Source organism: Lepus europaeus, chromosome 3 (genome assembly GCF_033115175.1).
Source record: "Lepus europaeus isolate LE1 chromosome 3, mLepTim1.pri, whole genome shotgun sequence".
Taxonomy (NCBI): domain Eukaryota; kingdom Metazoa; phylum Chordata; class Mammalia; order Lagomorpha; family Leporidae; genus Lepus; species Lepus europaeus.
In genome coordinates, this window is record NC_084829.1 from 154,880,440 (window position 1) to 154,900,032 (window position 19,593).

The window sequence follows — 19,593 nt, forward strand, 5'->3', positions numbered from 1 at the left end:
GTGGAGGATTAGCCTAGTGAGCTGCGACACCAGCCAGAAGATGGGGTTTTTTAAAGCAACCGATGTTTATCCTCCAAGTGCACAGTTAACACCTGGAGAGGTTGCCCCTTTGAGCCCGTTACAGTGGCCCCTCCCTCATGGAAGTGTATCTGGGCTTCGACCTTCGAAAGGAGGTCTTGGCCTAGGAGGGGGTAAGGGCAGTCCGGCACCAATAGAAATGAGTGCATTACCTGTCCCGTGCTCAAATGGACCTTTTGATCAGTTATCCATTGATACAGTTTTCCCCCGGTTGCTCCCTGGACCCAGGATGTCCTAGAGCTCAAAGGCCCTGTCGCCTTGGTCAAGACTGAGTGCTGAGCTCCGTGTCAACAAGGAAGGTCATTGGCTGGCCCCCCACATCAAGGGTTATTTTGGGCTCAGGGTGGCTCCTGGCCCTGACCTATCTATTTGTCTTTTTCCAAGGAGAGGACTGGAACAGGCTTCTTCTTGGGTTCCTGAGGATTTTTTGGGCAGTCTTTGACCCAGTGTCCTTTTTCCTTGCAGTAGGCACACTGGTCCCTTTCCACCCGTGGCTTCCTTTTGTCTCTCAGGTCCCTGTTCTGTCCTGCATTTTGTACTACAGTGGCCAGAATTTTACTTCATTTCCTGTTATGTTTTTGGTCTTTCCTGTCCTCCCTCTCCTCCTGCTCTTTACGTATTCTCTCCTCCTTCTCTTCTGGAGTTTTTCTTTTATTAAAGACTTTTTCTGTCTCCTTTATTAAGTCCTGTATAGTATACCCCTGCAACCCTTCTAGCTGCTGCAGTTTGTTTCGGATGTCTGATGTTGACTGTCCAATAAAGGACATGATCACATCCCCCTGGTGCTCCTCCGCAAGGAGGTCGAATGGGGTATACATGTGGTAGGCTTTCATTAGTCTTTCTAAGAAACCTGCCGGCATCTCCTCAACTCCCTGGACTATTGCACGTACCTTAGCCAAATTGGTGGGGAGCTTTCCTGCCCCCTTGAGACCGACTAGGAGAACATGGCTATAGAGACGGAGTCGCTCCCTGCTGGCAACCGTGGTGTAGTCCCAGATCACTTACTGACAATAGCAATATCACATGAAAACTTAGAAAGCAGTTTTAACCATTAGATGACAACTTAAGAAAACATTTACCAGAAGGTTTAAAGCCTTTTATAAATATTAAAAATATATATTTGGAAACATTTTAAATATCTAACATGATGTAGCTTGTTTTTTTGTTTATTTGTTTGTTTTTTTAGTGGGAGGTAAAATAGCAAGGTTTATTAGGGAAGGGACATCCGTAAGGACGGATGGGCCCCTCTCCAGACAGAGCCTGAGAGACTGGGGTGGGGGGAGGAGCGAGGTTACATGGTTGGGTGGAGAGATTACACCTGGCCAGACCAGGTGGGCGGCTCAGCAGAGAGCCAGAGGGCAGAGCACGCAGTCTAGTTGAGGCTGGGGGTTTTTAAGGAGATGGGTCTTGCTTCCCCACTTCTGCTCCTCTTGGAACAAAGGGCTTTTTGGATGTAAATAGAAAAACTTCTCCCTGAGTTTTGCAAATGTTAAGAAGCTTCTCCCTGAGTTTTCTCTTGAAGGTCTGAAACAAAGGACTTTATGGATGCAAATATTATCAGACAGGAGGAAGGGAGCAGGGTGTTTGAGATGCAGATACTGGGCTGCACCTGGGAGACTGTGGAAGACTGTCAGGCAGAAGGGGTGGGGACCTCCACCTGGCAGGTTATCAGGTAAAAGGGGGCAGGGCAGGGCAGGATGTGAATACCAGGCTGCCCCTGAAACACCATCGGGATGACCTTGAGATGCAGCATATGCTGGACATAGATGTTATGTCGCACACACATAAGCTCATAACTGACTTCCTACCTAACATTCCCCCCTCAAGAGGCAATACCCAAAATGATGTAGCTTGTTTAACCAAACTTAAGCACAAGCATATAGAATGTCTTTAGTTTCTTTTTACCAACAAAATTAAAACATCTGATACAGAGATTTAGGTTACATGAATTAAAACATATCTTTGAATAATTTTAGCTGTTTAAATTTATGGACAATTTTTTATTTATAAGTTAATTAAAAATAAAACTTTCAATAATTTTTAATGTAGATATACAATATGTATATACATATAATATAATAGACCAATATAGCAGTTTTAATAGCTTTTTTTTTTTTTTTTGGATAGGCAGAGCTCACAGTGAGAGAGAGACAGAGAGAAAGGTCTTCCTTTTGCCGTTGGTTCACCCTCCAATGGCCGCCGCGCTGCGGCCAGCGCACTGCGCTGATCTGATGGCAGGAGCCAAGTGCTTATCCTGGTCTCCCATGGGGTGCAGGGCCCAAGGACTTGGGCCATCCTCCACTGCACTCCCTGGCCACAGCAGAGAGCTGGCCTGGAAGAGGGGCAACCGAGTTAATAGCTTTTTTTTAAGAGAATCTAACTCCTGTTTATAAATTACCAATTGATTTGAATTACTTTTTGTTTTAGTAACCTCAGCTAACCATACTTTTTTACAGTTGGTACCTTTAGTATATTATTGGCTTCATCTGTTTAGAGTCATCCCAAAGTACTGAATACAATACATGTGGCTGGAAAAATTTCATCAGAACATATAGGAGGACAGCTAAACAGAACCAACAATGCTTTAGTTTTATGAGCAGCAATTTTGATATAAAACTGTGGATGACAAAACTTTAAGTTGCCACATTTAAAATTATAAATTTATTAATTAACAAGAGGCATTTGCTTACTGCATACAGTATTTTTGAAAGCACCTGTAGGATTTAATAAAGCATTTTTTATTTTTAGGCCTTTGAGGCTTTTTTATTAACATAACCATCATGTCTAGTAACACAAGATTATTAAGACTTTTTAATTTTTTGACATTTGTATTAACAATATTTTATATTATAGAAACTTAAAATTTAGTACCACTTTACATTTTGACAGTACTTTTAATATAATCCAAATATTCTGATTAGTTGGTGACTCTACAAGATGAGAGACATGGTCCTTGGGTTTTTTTTTTTTTTTTTTTTTTTTTTTTTAGTTGGGCCCAAACTGGAAAAACCGAAGTCCAAAATTTACTGGAAATTTGAGTCCAAATTCTTTGAAACTTTGATTTTTTATTTTTTGAATGTCTGTCAAGAATGTCAAGAAGGCTTAAAATCCAAAATATCTGGTTGAAATAAGATTCCTTAAAATCATGACATAATATAAACCAAATTTGATTACTGTTACAAGGTGATTATTTAAATATTTGAAAATAAGCTCATATTTAAATAACCAATAGCTCTTAATAAAAATTTAGCTGTTTTTAAAAAATTAGAATTTAGCAGACATCAAGAGAACATAACAGATTACTTTAACTCATTGCTTTAACAGAGAATTAGATTTTAATTTTATAGTAAAGGGGAATAGATTACTATACTTGTGATGTTTTTTATCTGCCAATGTCCTTGATTTAATTTTGAAATAACCTGCTTAACATCTCCAAATTAAGATTAAGGTAACACATTAAATTTTAGTCTGAGTTACTTTAAACAGTTGAACTATTTTTATAGACAGTTTATAAACTAACCCAAATAGTTTTTATAGCATATAACATGTTGAGTATACAAAAGTTTACATTTAGACACATTTTACTTGCCTTTACCCAATTTAAATTAGTTACACCTAAATGACTTAAGGTGTTGTTATATTTTATTTGAATTTAATTAAAATTAAAATTTTATTTATTTAAGACAAGTACTAATTACCCATTGCTGTTTCATTGAGTACTGATTACCCAGAAACCTGTTAAAATAAATTGCAAAATAAGTTTAGCATTTTACAAAGTAATATTTTTAAAGGTAGTGATCTTTTTAGATTTAAAGAAAAATTAGTTACAGTGGGCCAGGTCCATGCAGGAAATCTGATTCTCCTGTCTGGCTTGCTCATGATAAAACAAAGAGCCATCAGAAGGGTGGGATACCTAATTTGTTTCTCAATAAGCAGGGAGCCCAAATGTTGGGACTATTATTTTCTTGTTATTCTTATGCTAAGGGTGGGACAAGAGAGGGACAAAAGACCAGTTGGAGATCATGGAGACCGCCATTTGCAAACCGATAAGACAGAGATAGTAGACTTTGGGTCAGGACTGGTTCTAAGCTAAAGTCCACATTTCTAGGTGAGAGGGGGAGATAGAGGGGGAGTGGGGTAGGAGATAGGGAAGAAGTACATGTGGGCAGAGAATGGAGATGACAAGAGGGGAGGGGATGAGAGGGGTCGAGGATGGCTCAGGAGGAGATATTGGGGTAGGGGGTAATGGGGTAGAGACAAAAGGCTTCACCCAGGATGGGGGGTCCTGGGAGAGATCTTCCCACACAGTGGTATAAGGAACCTGGTCAAGGTGTCCGTGGGGTCCTGGTTGAAAGACTCGTGCCTTGACCTGTGAAATAATGTTAGCATTAAAGGTCCCGTCCCTCAGCCAGCCAACCTCAAAGGTCGGCCACTCCGAGGAACAGAAAATCACCCACTTCTTCTTTTTGACGTCAATTGACTGATTGTGCGTGCGGTCTTGGACTTCTTTCCAGTGGCCTAAAGTAAGGCTTAAAGGGGTGGTTAGTTGTTGCCCCATGGGTACGGAGAGAGTAAAACGAACAAGGAGGATAACAAAAAACAGACAGACGCACACAACACACAAGACGAGCCGCGCGGCACCAGATCGGTAGCAAACCAAAAATGCAAATTCAGATGGGAGCAGCCAGATGGCCAGGCTCTCCCTGGAAAGGAGAGAGACACTTTCTCTCTCCTTTCCCCAAACCATCGCTGGAGCATCCTTCAGGGTAGGGCCAGAGGTCTCAGGGCACATCTGCCTCCCCCACTGGTCTGATACAAATTCAAGTTCCATATGGGCACAAGGTGCAGACTTAAACACTGACCAGACGACGAGAAGGACGCAACCAATATAAAACAAGTAGCTTACCTCCAACTGGTCACGGAATTGGGTCTGGGGACTTCCAAATCCCGGACGAGCCCCCAATGAAGGACCCCAAATTTGGGAATCCAATGCCCTCAGGTGGCCGCCCAAAGACCCAAACTCCAGACTGGTAGATGCAAGAGCAAGAGGATTTTTATTAGGCATTTGCGCAAACGGGCTCCCTGCCAGCAAAGGCGAAGTGAAGCCCCGAGCAGCAGTTACAAGCAACTTTTAAAGGCAAAAACCACAAAATTAACATATTTCGCGGGCTTTGGATTGATTGGCTGGTATAAAGGTTACCATGGGTACTCATTGGGTCCTTTAGATGGGGAGTGACTGCCCCGGGTGGGAGTTACAATTAGTTTCTTTTCTGGGGAAACCGAAACATTCAGAGAACCAAAACTCTTGGGAAATCGAAACTTACAGAGTGTCAGCTAATCTTGGGGGAGGGACATCTGGTGCTGGTTCCTCATTCCCGTGCGTAGGTTTTTTAAACCCTAGTTTTTAGTTTTACAAGATTCATCCTTAGGCATTAGCAAGCAAAGCTGATGAGTACAGAAGCAAGAAATCTGCAATTAGCTCTTAGCCACACTTGTCACAAAGCACACCAAACACCGGAGTAAGGGTCCCTCGGGTTTTTCAATAATACATGGAAAATGAATACTATGAAAAAACATACATGGGGGCCGGCCCCGTGGCACAGTAGGTTAATCCTACTCCTGCAGCGCCAGCATCCCCCTGGGCACCAGTTTTAGTCGCGGCTGTTCCACTTCCGATCCAGCTCTCTGCTATGGCCTGGGAAAGCAGTGGAGGACGGCCCAAATGCTTGAGCCCCTGCTCCCACATGGAGGACCAGAGGAGGCTCCTGACTTCGGATCGTCTCAGCTCCGGCCACTGTGGCCATTTGGGGAGTGACTCAACAGATGGAAGACTTTCTCTCTGTCTCCTCCGCTCACCGTCTGTAACTCTTAGCTCTCAAACAAATCTTTTTTTAAAAAAGGGAAAAACATACATGTATTTCAAAAATTATTTCACACTAAAGCAAACACAATTTTAATTGCATTTTCTACAAATATTTTGCACTGCCTTTGATACTGTCTCCTTATTAATATTTTCAATATTAATTTAATTATTATTTAATTAATTATTAATATTTTCAATATTAATAAGCCTTGTGGGATCTTGCCATGTATTCAGAAAGAATTCTGAATACTGGCTCAAATAGACCAGACAGCATGGCAAGTTTTAAGGATTTTATTCAGTCGGAGAAATGCATAGGGGAGAGGGGTTTATTTAGGGGAGAAAGGGAAGTCTAGAAACTGTTAGGTCCATACCAAGCAGAGGTCAGGCCAGGAGCAAGCCAGGTACAGCAAGCATGCAGGCAGGAGAGCAGGGAGCAGAAGGCTGGAAGGCCATGCGCCTGGTAGGCCATGCGCCCCCCATAGGCACCTGCAGCAAGGGCAACAAAGGGAGGGGCCCACAGTGTCCCAGGCCTTTTATCCACCTCCAAAGGGGAGTGGTTATGTAGTCTGATTGGCAGGTGAGCGTACAAGTGGGGTCAGGTAAGGGCATGAGATCACACAGGGGAGTGGTTGAGGACATGGTCATCCAGCTCACAAATCTAACCAATTTATCCTATCTGCCTGCCTACGTCACCTTCATATAGCCTTTCAACTTTTCACAGTTCTGAGGTGATCATTTGCAGTCAGAATTATTGGAGGAATTACTATTTGTAATACACAGAATGCAAATAAATCTGGTTCCCTTTTATTGGAAAAACAGTAATGATTTCAATTGTCATGCCACTGAAATTCCCTCTCATTGGCAGGTATAATCCATTTTCACTACTGGTATTTGATTGGTGGTAAGAGCAAGTACCTAGAGTCTAGAGACCTAAGTAAATTCCCTTCCTTACTTTTCATTTCTGTGGCTTGGTTATATCAGTCACAAGCAAAAAAAATGAGATGATTTGTAAGACTGCTTTAGACTCTAAAAATCTATGCTTCTATGATCATTCACATTGCTGTTGTTGTTTGAAAGTCCTGACCTTCTTTGAATGATGTATTTTTGGAAGGTAAACTGGACATAATCCCTCAAATTTAGAAAGCTGTTATACAACATTTGTGATATCTTTAAGCACTCAGAGAAAGAGATAGATGATCTCTTAACTGAAATTGCAGCCTTAGCTACAGTTATAAAATGATACTTGAGCTCCTAAACTGGAGATTAAGGTCTTTTTTGATTTCTAACATGTGAGGATTAATTCAGAGAAGGGCATTGGAGAAATGGGAATAAATTAAGGGTGTTGCAGTAAATGTGGCAGCATGAAGAAAAGAATTGTTGATCATCAGCAATATGAATTCCATTGTGTTGTGTGTTTTAGACATTTGGGATTTTACTGAAAGACTTTAATGAAAGTGTAACATAAGATCTATTCTCTAGGAAAAAAGTAGCATTTTATAATTACCTTATACCTAAAGGTTAACTTTGCATAACTATACCAAAGGGCCTATTTTCCAGACAAAATTACTAATTACAGCTAACACACAAAAGTGCCCGTGTTAGGCTACTGGGGCTGCCATAGCAAAGGACCACACACTGCATGGTTTAAGCAACAAGTGTTTGTTTTCTCCTATTCCTGGAGGCTGAAAGTCTGAGATCAAGGTGTTGGCAAAACTGGTTTCTCCTAAGGACTGTGAGATAATCTGCTCTAGAAATCCTTCCTTTGATTTTAGTCAGCCCTCTTCCTCCTCTGTATGTACATCACCTCCCCTCTTTGCATGCCATAATTCAAATTTCTTCTTATTCATTCTTAATAAATGAATGGCCTTATTGTAGTTTTATTACCTCTTTAAAGAAAATAGCTTCAAATTCAGACGCATTCTGAGGCACTGAGATTAGCACTTTAGCGTAGGAACTCTGGGGTGGTGACAAGCAATTCAGCTTGCAACACTGCCCCATGGGTACAAAGCACTGCTCAAAGACATTTATGTATGTTAACTTATTTAATTTTCACAATAATCTTACAGATTCTATAGTTACCCAAAAAAGTTATTTGATTTGCTCAGCAAGGAAGTTAAGAGACAAAGATTCTAACTCAGGCTATCTGGCGCCAAATTATTTGCTTTTAACCAAAATTTGATAGACATTAGTTAACAGTTACCAATTTCCTCTTTCTTGGTACAAAGGAATTCCTTTTTGCTTTTTCCCTTGCAGCTTGTTTGAGACCATGTGACAAAAGTTTGGTCAGTAGAATGTGACCTCAAGTGACAAAAGCTACCCTTAGACCTGAGGCCCTAACCAATCCAAGTAATTTTCCTTATTCTTTTACTTTAATCTCAAGTGTAATAAGCACAGAGAAGTGGAGGAATCCAAAGAATCCCAGGAATATGGTGGCCCAAGGTTGAAGGATCTGGGAACACAGAATCACTCCACAGAGAGCTAATTCAACAATCGAGTGTTTGGTAATATGAATGAGAAATACAGCATTGTTGTACTGAGTTGCTAAACTTCTGGGGTTAATTTTTATTTTAACTAAATTTTATTATCCTGGATAATAAACATAAAAACAAGGACTTCTGTGAGTTGGAAGAAATCCAAAGTGATGATGGCTTCTCATCTTGGAAAAGGACAAAAAAAGCTAAACTTCAGAAAAGTAAAGCAAGTTTTTCAATTGTGATATTTAAATTGTATCCTGATAAATAAAAATTAGAATTAAAATATATTACTACTACAAGGATGGATATCTGTAGGAAACCCACTACAGGTTGAGCATCTCTAATCCAAAAGACCAAAATCTAAAACATTTTGAGCACTGATATGATACTATAGGGCAACATCTTCACATCTGACCTCATGTGAAGGGTCACAGTCAAAATACAGGTGCCCTAAGAATGCTTTATAAAAATATCTTCAGACGCTATGTGCAAGGTGGATATGAAGCATAAACAAATTTTGTGTTTATATTTAGATGTCATTACTATGTATATACAAATATTCCAAAATCTGAATAAAAATTTGAAATCTGAAGTACTTCTGGTTCCAACTATTTTGGGTAAAGCATCCTCCACTTATGTGAGTATTATTTCTCATTCCAATTTTACTGTCACTGCAATTATTCTTCAAGAAAATTTTTAATTTTGCCATGTAAGATATTAATATGTGGCTATAGAGGTGATAGACACTTTGACTATTTCAATTCCTTTAACATTTTTTTAAGATTTTATTTATTCATTTGACAGGAAGTTACAGACAGTGAAAGGGAGAGACAGAGAGAAGAGCCTTCCTTCTGTTGTCTCACTCCCCAAATGGCCGCCACGGCCGGAGCTACACCGATCTGAAGCCAGGAGCCAGGAGCTTCTTCCAGGTCTCCCATGAGGGTGCAGGGGCCCAGGGCTTAGGCCATCTTCTACTGCTTTCCCAGGCCATAGCAGAGAGCTGGATTAGAAGAGGAGCAGCCGGGATTAGAACCGGCGCCCACATATGATGCCGGCACCGCAGGTGGAGGATTAACATACTGCGCCATGGCGCCAGCCCCTCCTTTAACATTTTTTTTTTACTTTTATTTAATGAATATAAATTTCCAGTGTACAGCTTATGGATTACAATGGCTTCCCCCTCCCATAACTTCCCTCCCTCCCACAACCCTCCCCTCTCCCGCTCCCTCTCCCCTTCCATTTGCATCAAGATTCATTTTCAATTCTCTTTATTTCCAAAGATCAATTTAGTATAAAGATTTCAACAGTTTGCACCCACATAGAAACACAAAGTGAAACATACTGTTTGAGTACTAGTTATAGCATTAAATCACGATGTGCAGCACATTAAGGACAGAGATCCCACATGAGGAGCAAGTGCACAGTGGCTCCTGTTGTTGACCCAACAAATTGACACTCTAGTTTATGGCGCCACTAACCATCCTAGGCTGTCGTCATGAGTTGCCAAGGCTATGGAAGCCTTCCAAGTTTGCCGACTCTGATCATATTTAGACAAGGTCATAAAAGACAAAGTGAGGATAGTAACCAATGATCCTAAGAGTGGCATTTACCAGGTTTGAACAATTATACAGCATTAAGTGGGGAAGAGGACCATCAGTACACACAGGTTGGGAGTAAATTATCAAACTGAAGCCTAACTTAAGCATGAGAGGCAGATATTTGGCACAGTGAAACATCACTTGGAACATCCGTCTCACAAGTCAGAGTGCCTTGGTTGAAGTCCTGGCTATTTTCCAGCAAATGTGCACCGTGGGAAACAGCATGAGATGACTTGCACAGCTGTGTCTCTGCCACCCCTTGGCATACCCAAGTTCCTGCCGCGTGGCTTCAATCTGACCCCTTCCTGGCTATTGAATATTTGGTGAGTGAACCAGTAGATGGGGTATATCTTTGTCTTTAAATTAAAATAAATGACAACAATTTTATGCAGCAAAATTGAGCTGTTTAAAATCAAACACTAATAAACTAAGCATTAAGTTCAGTGATGAAACTTTTGATATTTGAGAGATAATTATACACAGAGAGGTATAAAATTAAGAGAGGAGAAAAATTGGAAAAGCAACAACAGTTTTCATTGCCATGGCATTATTGTATTCCTGAAAATTGTGTAAATAACTGTTTTATTTGAAGAAATACTTTTCTAAGAATAGAGAACTCTGACCCTTTACTATTTAGAAACAAGAACCAGTCTGGAAATAATCTGTAAGAGGAGTAATCGTTGAACTGGTAATCAGCTTCCATGGGGAGCTTTCTAGTGGTGTACACAAGTTAAATATATTCTATTATATTCTGTTGTGATGAATATATATCTTCTTAGGTTGATTGTAATCATCAGTATCTTACTACTGCAAAAATATATATAGCATCTGAGTCTTGCACATCAGGCTGTTTTGACTTATTCCTTAGGATTTGAAACAAGTTGGTTTGTACCATTTTGGAACACTTCTCTGTTACCAGATACCTTGGCTGATGCACATTTTTGTAACCAGAAGTGAAAAGGAAGGTGTCCTATCAGAGTTCAGGCTACTAGACATTCTGTCCATGCCATTTCATAACCTCTTTATAATGGTAGTATGTAAATAAACTAAGTTCTTAATGATTCATTAATCTGGATCATCATTGTATGCACTTTTACTTTTTTACTCCCCATAACAGGTGTTTGCAAATTTTTACCATTAAAATTATCCTGAGATGATTAGAGCACTTTCTGCTTCATATTTATAGCTGTCTTTCAATGTATTTCAAAAAGTGGAAATTTGCTTAACACTCCAAGAAATAGTTAAGAAAAACTGTTTGCAATCTGTCTCACCTTCCTATTTGTCATCTCTGACATTATCTGTTGAGTTTACATATATTTCGTTATCTAGGCTAATGAAATTCCATTCTATACCTAGCTTTCTTAGAATGTTTACTAAATTTTATCAAATTTCTATGCTGCTGTTATATGATCATGCTTTTTTCTTTTTCTGTTGATATGACAAATTAAATTGGTCAATTAATCACTGTTAAACCATCATTGCATTCCTGAGAGTGAATGCCACTTGCTCATGATGAATTATCCCTTCCATACATTGATGGATTCAGCTAGCTAATACTGTACTATGGAATTCTGTGTCTATATCAATGAGAAAGATAGAGGTACACATTTCTTGTAATCCTTTTGATATAATGGTAATGCTACTCTCATAAGGAGTTATGTTTTCTCTGCTTATGTTTTCTGGATGAAATTGTAGGTAAACTGTATTATTTTTGCCTTAATTCACTACTGACACGAGGCAGGCATGGGACTTTGTGTTTTGCAAGGTTTTGAATTATTGATTCTATTTCTTTAATAGGTATGTGTCTCGCTAGGTATCTTTTTTCTCCTAAGTTACAATTGTAGAATGTACCTTTCAAGGATTTGGTTAATATCACTGAAAATCTCAAATTTGTAATAAGTAAGTTGCATATATGCCTGGAGTATTTGCTACTTATCCTTTTAGAATTCAAAACATCACCCCTGCCTGGTGCCCTTCCCCTTTTTACCCCCTTTCTTTTCCCTTCAGTCAACTCATACCTGCAGTTTGGCTTTCACCCCCACCAGTGACCGAAGACTGGATCATTCAAAGACCAGCTCCCAAGAACACTGCTCCAAGTGGATACCAGTGTGATTGAAGGTGGATTAAATGTCACTCTGACTTTTCAGCTACATATAAATGGCAAGGAAGTTGGCAGCATCATTAGAAAAAAAGGAGAATCTGTTAAGATCTGCAAGGCGAGTGGTGCATAGATCAACATCTCAGAAGGGATTTGTCCTGAGAGAATTTTCACTTTGGCTAGACCCACTAATGCTATCTTCCAAGCCTTTGCTATGATCACTGACAAACTGGAAGAGGACATCAGCAGCTCTATGACTAATAGCACAGCTGCTAGTAGACCTCTGGTTACCCTGAAGCTGGTGGCTCCTGCTAGTAAGTGCGGTGCTCCCATTAGAAAAGGTGGTTACAAGAGCAAGGAAATCTGAGAGTACAGGGGCTCAGGCGCAGATGGCAGGGCATATGCTCCCCAACTTAACTGAGCGGGCCATAACTACTGCTGGCATCCTGCAATCCATCAAGTTTGTCAAACAGATCTGTATGGTCATGTGGGCGACACTCTCCCAGTCCTCTTTTTCCTCCAAGGGTGTGACCATCCCATACCTACCCAAACCCTCCAGTACACCAGTCATCTTTGCAGGTGGTCAGGCCAATACGATTCAAGGATAGTATGGCATTTCACAGCCAGATTTGACCATGCTGCACCAGTTGGCTCATTTTCCCATGGCACATGGCAACCAGATACCGTGCAGGTCTGGATGCATATGCTCCGACTCCTGCTCATGAACTCACCATTCCAAATTATTTGATTGGCTGCATAATTAGGGGTCAGGGCACCAAAATCAATGAGATTCATCAGATGTCTGTGACATAGATCAAAATTGGGAACCCAGAAGGATTTGCTGATAGGCAAGTTACCATCATTGGATCTGTTGCCAGCATTAGCCTCACTCAATATCTAATGAATGTCAGGATTTCCTCAGAGACGGGTGGTGTGGGGAGCAGCTACAACAATGCAGATTCATCCATAATTCCTTTCTGCTGCTCATCATCACCCATGATCCATCTGTGTAGTTTCGGAACAGTGATTCAGGTTTTAAATAGTTTGTAAATTTTCATTCTCTAAATACTTTATCACCCACTCATGTTTTTTTTTTTTAATTAAAAGCTTTTTAATTCCAGTCTCTGTTTAGCTGTTAATACTGAAATCCATATTTAGTTTAATAACCTTCTCCCTATATATTCCTTATATTTTTTGGGGGGGGATTTTTTGGCTCATGAATTTTTCTTTTTGTCATGGCAATGTAAGAGTGGAATATTAACACATTTCAGTTCAGGAATTTTTCCAAATAATCAAAATATGGAAGGCGCATAAAGGAATTCAGAACATCATTAGTCCCTCTTTAATTTCTGACAATGATAATGCATATCTCTGTCTTTAAGTTTTGATGACCTTGACTGTAAGTCTAGCATTGTATTGATACTTTTAAATGCGTTGTTCTGGTTTTGGTTTATATTGCTCTCCCTTGTGTTCACTTTTCTTCTGATTTTTTGCATTTCCTTTATTCTAGTTTTTTTTTTAAGCTTTATTGGATGCTATTTAGTTTCTTCAGGTAAAAACTCATATTATTGATTCATAGACTCTTTTCATTTTCTAATATATGTATCATCTTAAAGGTTTGCTGTAAGCACTGCTTTAGCAGCAGCCCCTATTTAAAATTGTTTAATGTGCACATATTTAGGGTTTTTTCTAGATTTCTGTTACTGATATGCAGTTTAATTCCATTGTGATCTCAAGACTAAGTTATGTAGCTTTTATTATTTTAAATATGTTAACATAAGTTTTATGGACAAGAAATTGTTTATCTCATTGAATGATAAACATCAGCATGTCCTTTGGTTTTGAATGGAGTATTTTCTAAATGTCAACAAGATCAATGTGATTGATTTGATTAATTGATTATTCTAATCATTTATATCCTTTCCTATTTTCTGCCTAGTTGATTTTTCAGTTATTGACAGGAATGCATTGAATCCCTTAATTATAATAGTGGATTTTTGTATTTTCTAGTAAATTCCATTTCAAAATTAAAATAATTTTGGAACCTAAGTTTAGTGATTGTTGTAAGCAGAGAGACCAGAGAATATAATTTTTTCTAGTGTGCTTGTTTTAAACTCTCTTTGCCCTAGTCCCCCCTAAACACTTTTTAGAGAGAATCTATGCTTGCCACTCTTACACCTGTTATCCAGTTTATTAATGTTATCCCCTGTTGGTGATGTGGCACAGCAAAAGGTGCATAGTGTTCATTAAGCTTCAGTTTAGTGTCACTGACTTAGCAGGCCTGTGTCTCAGTCTGTAGTCTTCTCAAGTGTTTACATTTCTTCTGAAGTGGAACTGCTATTATTAGCCTTGACTCCTGCTTGCTTCCCTGAGTAGAGCATTTTTATCTATTTCCTTCATTGCTTGACCCCACTGATAAAGTTCTTCCAGGCCCTCACGTAAGAAAGAAAAGCAGGAGGAGAGAAGTAGGGAGGAGTGTTGCGTCTCCATCTAGGATAAGGTTTGGAACTGCACTCTTCCTTTGCTCTGGAAGATAAGTCCTTGTTGGGGTCTGCAGTAGGTTAATCCTCTGCCTGTGGAGCCAGCATCCCACATGGGCACCAGTTTGAGTCCCGGCTGCTCCTCTTCCAATCCAGCTCTCTGCTACGGCCTGGGAAAGCAGTAGAGAATGGCCCAAGCACATTGCTCCTGGCTTCAGATTGGCTCAACTCTGGCCACTAAGACCATTTGGAGAGTAAACCAGCAGATGGAAAACCTCTCTCTCTCTCTGCATCTCTCTCTCTCTCTCTCTCTCTCTCTCTCTGTATCTCTGTATCTTCTCTTTCTCTATAACTCTGCCTTTCAAATAAATAAATAAATCTTTTAAAATAATCCTGGCTTTAAAAAGATCCTGGCTCCTGGCACAGCACTGGCCAGTGTGGTCATTTGGAGAGGACCATTGAATGGAAGATCTCTTTCTGTGTCTCTTTCTCTCTCTCTGTTAACCTAACTTTCAAAATAAATAAAGAGGTCTTAAAGAAAAAGGATAAAAGCTGTTTTTCTAAGTTTAGAAATTATCTAAAAGGTTCACTTTCATCTATAGAGATATTCAACTATATATCACCAAATATGTAATTTAGGTTTAACTGGACCTTTGATAAGGTACTAACTTTCAATTATGTTTCTAGTACTGTAAAATATTTTATTCAGAAAATAGTACTATAAATACTGTGTGGACAGACATTGGTTTATTTTTTTCAATTGACAGAATACAACATAATGTAATGAGATTTTCTATTACAGCACCATATTTTTAAAAATGAAACATATTACTAGAAACATGTATGCATTAATGCCATAAATCCTATGTTTTGTGCTTTCCATTGGTAATTTAATATTAAGCCATGCATTCATGTGACTGAGACCAAACCAGGGTCTGCAAAGTCAGATGAATCACTTCTCTAAAAATATATTACAATTGTGAAAGTAATATAGCAAGCAAAACTTGCAAAAACTACATTTCAAATTCCCTACAAATGTGTAACAAGATAATTGCTCATAGTTTGTAATCATTAAAAATATTTTTCATCCAATATTGTTTCAGATAGAATTATAAAATATGCTGTACTTCCTTTGTATATTATTATAACATATGCTTATGTAATTAATATTAACGTATGTCTATATATACAATTAAAGGACTAAATATTTTATAATTTATATAGCTATCTTGCATTGCTAGTCATCTAGAATATTTGCAGTGTTTTGCTAGGCTTTGTTCACATTTATTAATATATAAATGAAATATATATTTGTTAAACTATATGTATATGTCACGTATGCATATATGTTTGTTTATTTATCTGAGAGATAGAAGAACAAGAGAAAGGGACAGGTTGAGGGAAGAAAGAGCTTCCATATGCTGATTTACTCCCCAGATGCCTGCAACAGCCGTGGACCAAAGCCTGGAGCCAGGAATTTAACCCAGGCCTCCAACATGCATGGCAGGAACCCAATTACTTGAGCTGCTTCCCTTGGTCTGAGTTAGCAGGAAGTGGGAATCATTACTCAGACACAAATTAGACATGTAGAACAATGGAACAAAAACTAGAACCCAGAACTCAATCCATGCATTTACAACCAACTAATCTTTGACAAAGAAGGTAAACTGAAACCCTGGAGAAAGAACAGTTTTGTGTTAGGAAAATTCAATCTCCACATGCAGAAGTATAAAACAAAACTCCTGCCTTACATGTTATACAAAATCAATGCACAATTGGTCAAGGATCTAAATCTATGATCTACTACTATCCAATTACTGGAGGAAAACATTGGGGAAACTCTGCAGACAGTGGCATGGACAAAGGCATCTTGGAAAAGACCTCAGAGGCACAGATGATAAAAGCAAAAATAGACAATTGGGATTACTTAAAGCTAAGAAACTTATGCACTCAAAGGAAACAAACAGAGTGAAGAGGCAACCAATAGGGAGAAAATATTTGCAAACTTTGCAACTGATAAAAGATTGATATCCAGAATATATAAAGAGCTCAAGAAATTCAGCAATGGCAAAGCAAGCAATCCAGTTAAGAAACTGGCAAAAGGTATCAAAAGGTATTTTTCAAAGGATGAGATACAAATGGCAAACAGACACATAAAAAATGATCAGGATCACTAGCCATCAGGGAAATGCAAATCAAAATCACATGAGGTTTTGTCACACCTCAGTTAAAATGGCTGGTAAGGATGTGGGGGAATAGGTACCCTAACCCATTGTTGGAGAGAATGTAAATTAGTACAGCCATTGTGGAGGACAGTATGGCAATTCCTCAGAAATCTAAAATAGATCTACCATATGACCCAGCCATCTCACATTTGAAAATTTAGCCAAATGAAGTGAAATCAGCATATGAAAGAGTTCTCTGTACTACCATGTTTCTTGCAGCTTAATTCAAAATAGCTAAGACATGGGATCAGGATAACAGGATGAAGAAGTCTTTTTATACTTAAACTATGGAATTTTATTTAGCTATAAAAAAGAATGAAATCCTGTCTTTTGCAACATAATGGTTGCAACTGAATACTATTATACTTAGTGAAATAAACCAGTCCCAAAAAGTCAAATCTCATATGTCTGTGGTAACTGAGTACTAAACATGAAATACATGTGCACAAAATTGACATTTTGAGATTTGATTATTATTTACAGCCTTTGTCTATACTGTTAAAGATCATTGGGACTTCAGACTTGCCCCAAATGAAGGAGTTAGAAATGTGCCAGGGGATTCCAATACAATCCCATCAAGGTGGCATATACCAATGCCATCTCACTGGTCCAAGTGATCATCTTCAGTTCACAATTGATCACACTGATAGGTCTAAGAGTCAAAGGGATCACACAAACAAGACTAGTGTCTGCTAATACTAATTGATAGAACCAAAAAGGGAGAGAACGATCCATCATGGGAAGCGGGATACACAGCAGACTCATAGAATGGCAGGTGTCCTAAATAACACTCTGGCCTCAGAATCAGCCCTTAAGGCACTCAGATCTGGCTGAAGAGCCCATGAGAGTATTTTAGCCATGGAAAGCCAAGAAACTCTGGAAAAAAAAGACCTAAATGAAAGATCTCTGCAAGTGAGATCCCAGTGGAAAGAACGGGGCCATCAAAGAAGGAGGTACCTTTCTCTGAAGGGAGGAGAGAACTTCCACTTTGACTATGACCCTGTCGGAATAAGATCGAAGTTGGCGAACCCTAAAGGCTTCTATAGCCTTGGCAACTCATGACTAGAGCCTAGGGAGATTACTGACGCCATAAACAAGAATGTCAAATTATTAAATCAACAACAGGAGTCTCTGTGTACTTATGTCGCATGTGGGACCTGTCCTTAATGTGTTGTCCAATGTGAAGTAATGCTATAACTAGTACTGAAACAGTATGTTTACACCTTGTGTTTCTGTGTGGGTGCAAACTGATGAAATCTTTACTTAGTATATACTTAATTGATCTTCTGTATATAAAGATAATTGAAAATAAAAAAACAACTTGGTGTTAAATTGGAAATTACATAGAAAATTAATCAATTTTGAAAAAATTTCATGTAGGATCTCTGCCCTTAATGTGCTGTACATTGTGATTTAATGCTATAACTAGTACTCAAACAGTATTTTTCACTTTGTGTTGCTATGTGGGTGCAAATTGTTAAAATCTTTACTTAATATATACTAAACTGATCTTTTGTATCTAAAGAGAATTGAAAATGAATCTTGATGTGAATGGAAGGGGAGAGGGAGCGGGAAAGGGGAGGGTTGCGGGTGGGAGGGAAGTTATGGGGTGGGGGAAGCCATTGTAATCCATAAGGTGTACTTTGGAAATTTATATTCATTAAATAAAAGTTTTTAAAAAAAGATCATTGGGACTTTTTTTCTTCTTACTACTTGTTGAGTTATTTACTTAGTGGGGAGTTAAGCTTATGACTATAAAATAAACTGAATATATTTCACTGTAAAAATTAAACGAAAGAAATAAGAAAGGAAGGAAGGAGGGAGGGTAAGCGAATGGGTGATAGGGAAGGTATGGTGGAAAGTATCACCATGACCCTAAATCTTCATTTATGAAATAAATAAAATGTGTTCATCTTATATAAATAAAATAGTCTTATATTTTATTATACATATTTCTGTGATAAATAATAAAGGAATCTTTAATAGTGTCTCTTGTGTACAAAAGCTCACCTCAAGAATTTCAAAACTCTTGTGTATGCATTTATTTCAAGTAGATTTCTTTCTGATTGATACTCCTGTCCAGCTTGATTTTGAAACTCTTGCACCAAAAAATACAGGCATTTGGTTTGTTTTTATTTGTCTTGGCACCCGGAATCCATGACTGCACTGAGCATCCCAATAATAACAAAGCTTGCCAAGTTATTTTCTAAGAAGTTGTCTACATTAACTCATTTAATGCTTCAGACAACCCAATAAATTGATACTTATTTTGTATTAGTTGGGGAACTAGAACCTGATAATAAGTAGTATCAAAGATGCATTTCCAAGAAGGGGTGGTTTAGTGTTTTTCAGTCCTGGTCGCCAGGCTACTCTTCTGCACATGGTAATTCAGATGTCCAGGCCCCCAGCAGCTCTCCTGTGTTCAGCCACTGTCTGTCTCAACAGTGACTCAGAGAGGAAGCTGCACACAAGACCACATGTGAGAGTTTTGACCGCATTGTGAACGTAGGTTCCAGGACTTTCCCACTAGCAAGCCCATTCTGTAATGAGTCCTCTGTCACCTGATTTTACTGTAAGCAAAGCTGATGAAGGCAGTTTACCTGGTGGAGAGATCAGATTTCAGTGAACCTCTGTGGTCTAAACAAGTACATATATGAGTCCACAAAAACATGTGTGGTTGTGTATAAAATCTCAATCTCATTTAATACAGTAATCACACTCTAAAGCTACTACTGATATCCACATGTTACACTTCAGGGAGCTGGAATAGATAGTAA

The 19,593-nt window shown here is 38.8% G+C and overlaps 1 pseudogene; it reads left to right on the forward strand.

Moving 5' to 3' along the window:
- The first annotated feature begins 8,716 nt into the window (after positions 1-8,716).
- LOC133756694 (poly(rC)-binding protein 2-like) lies at positions 8,717-13,161 on the forward strand (annotated as a pseudogene).
- Positions 13,162-19,593: the final 6,432 nt, after the last annotated feature.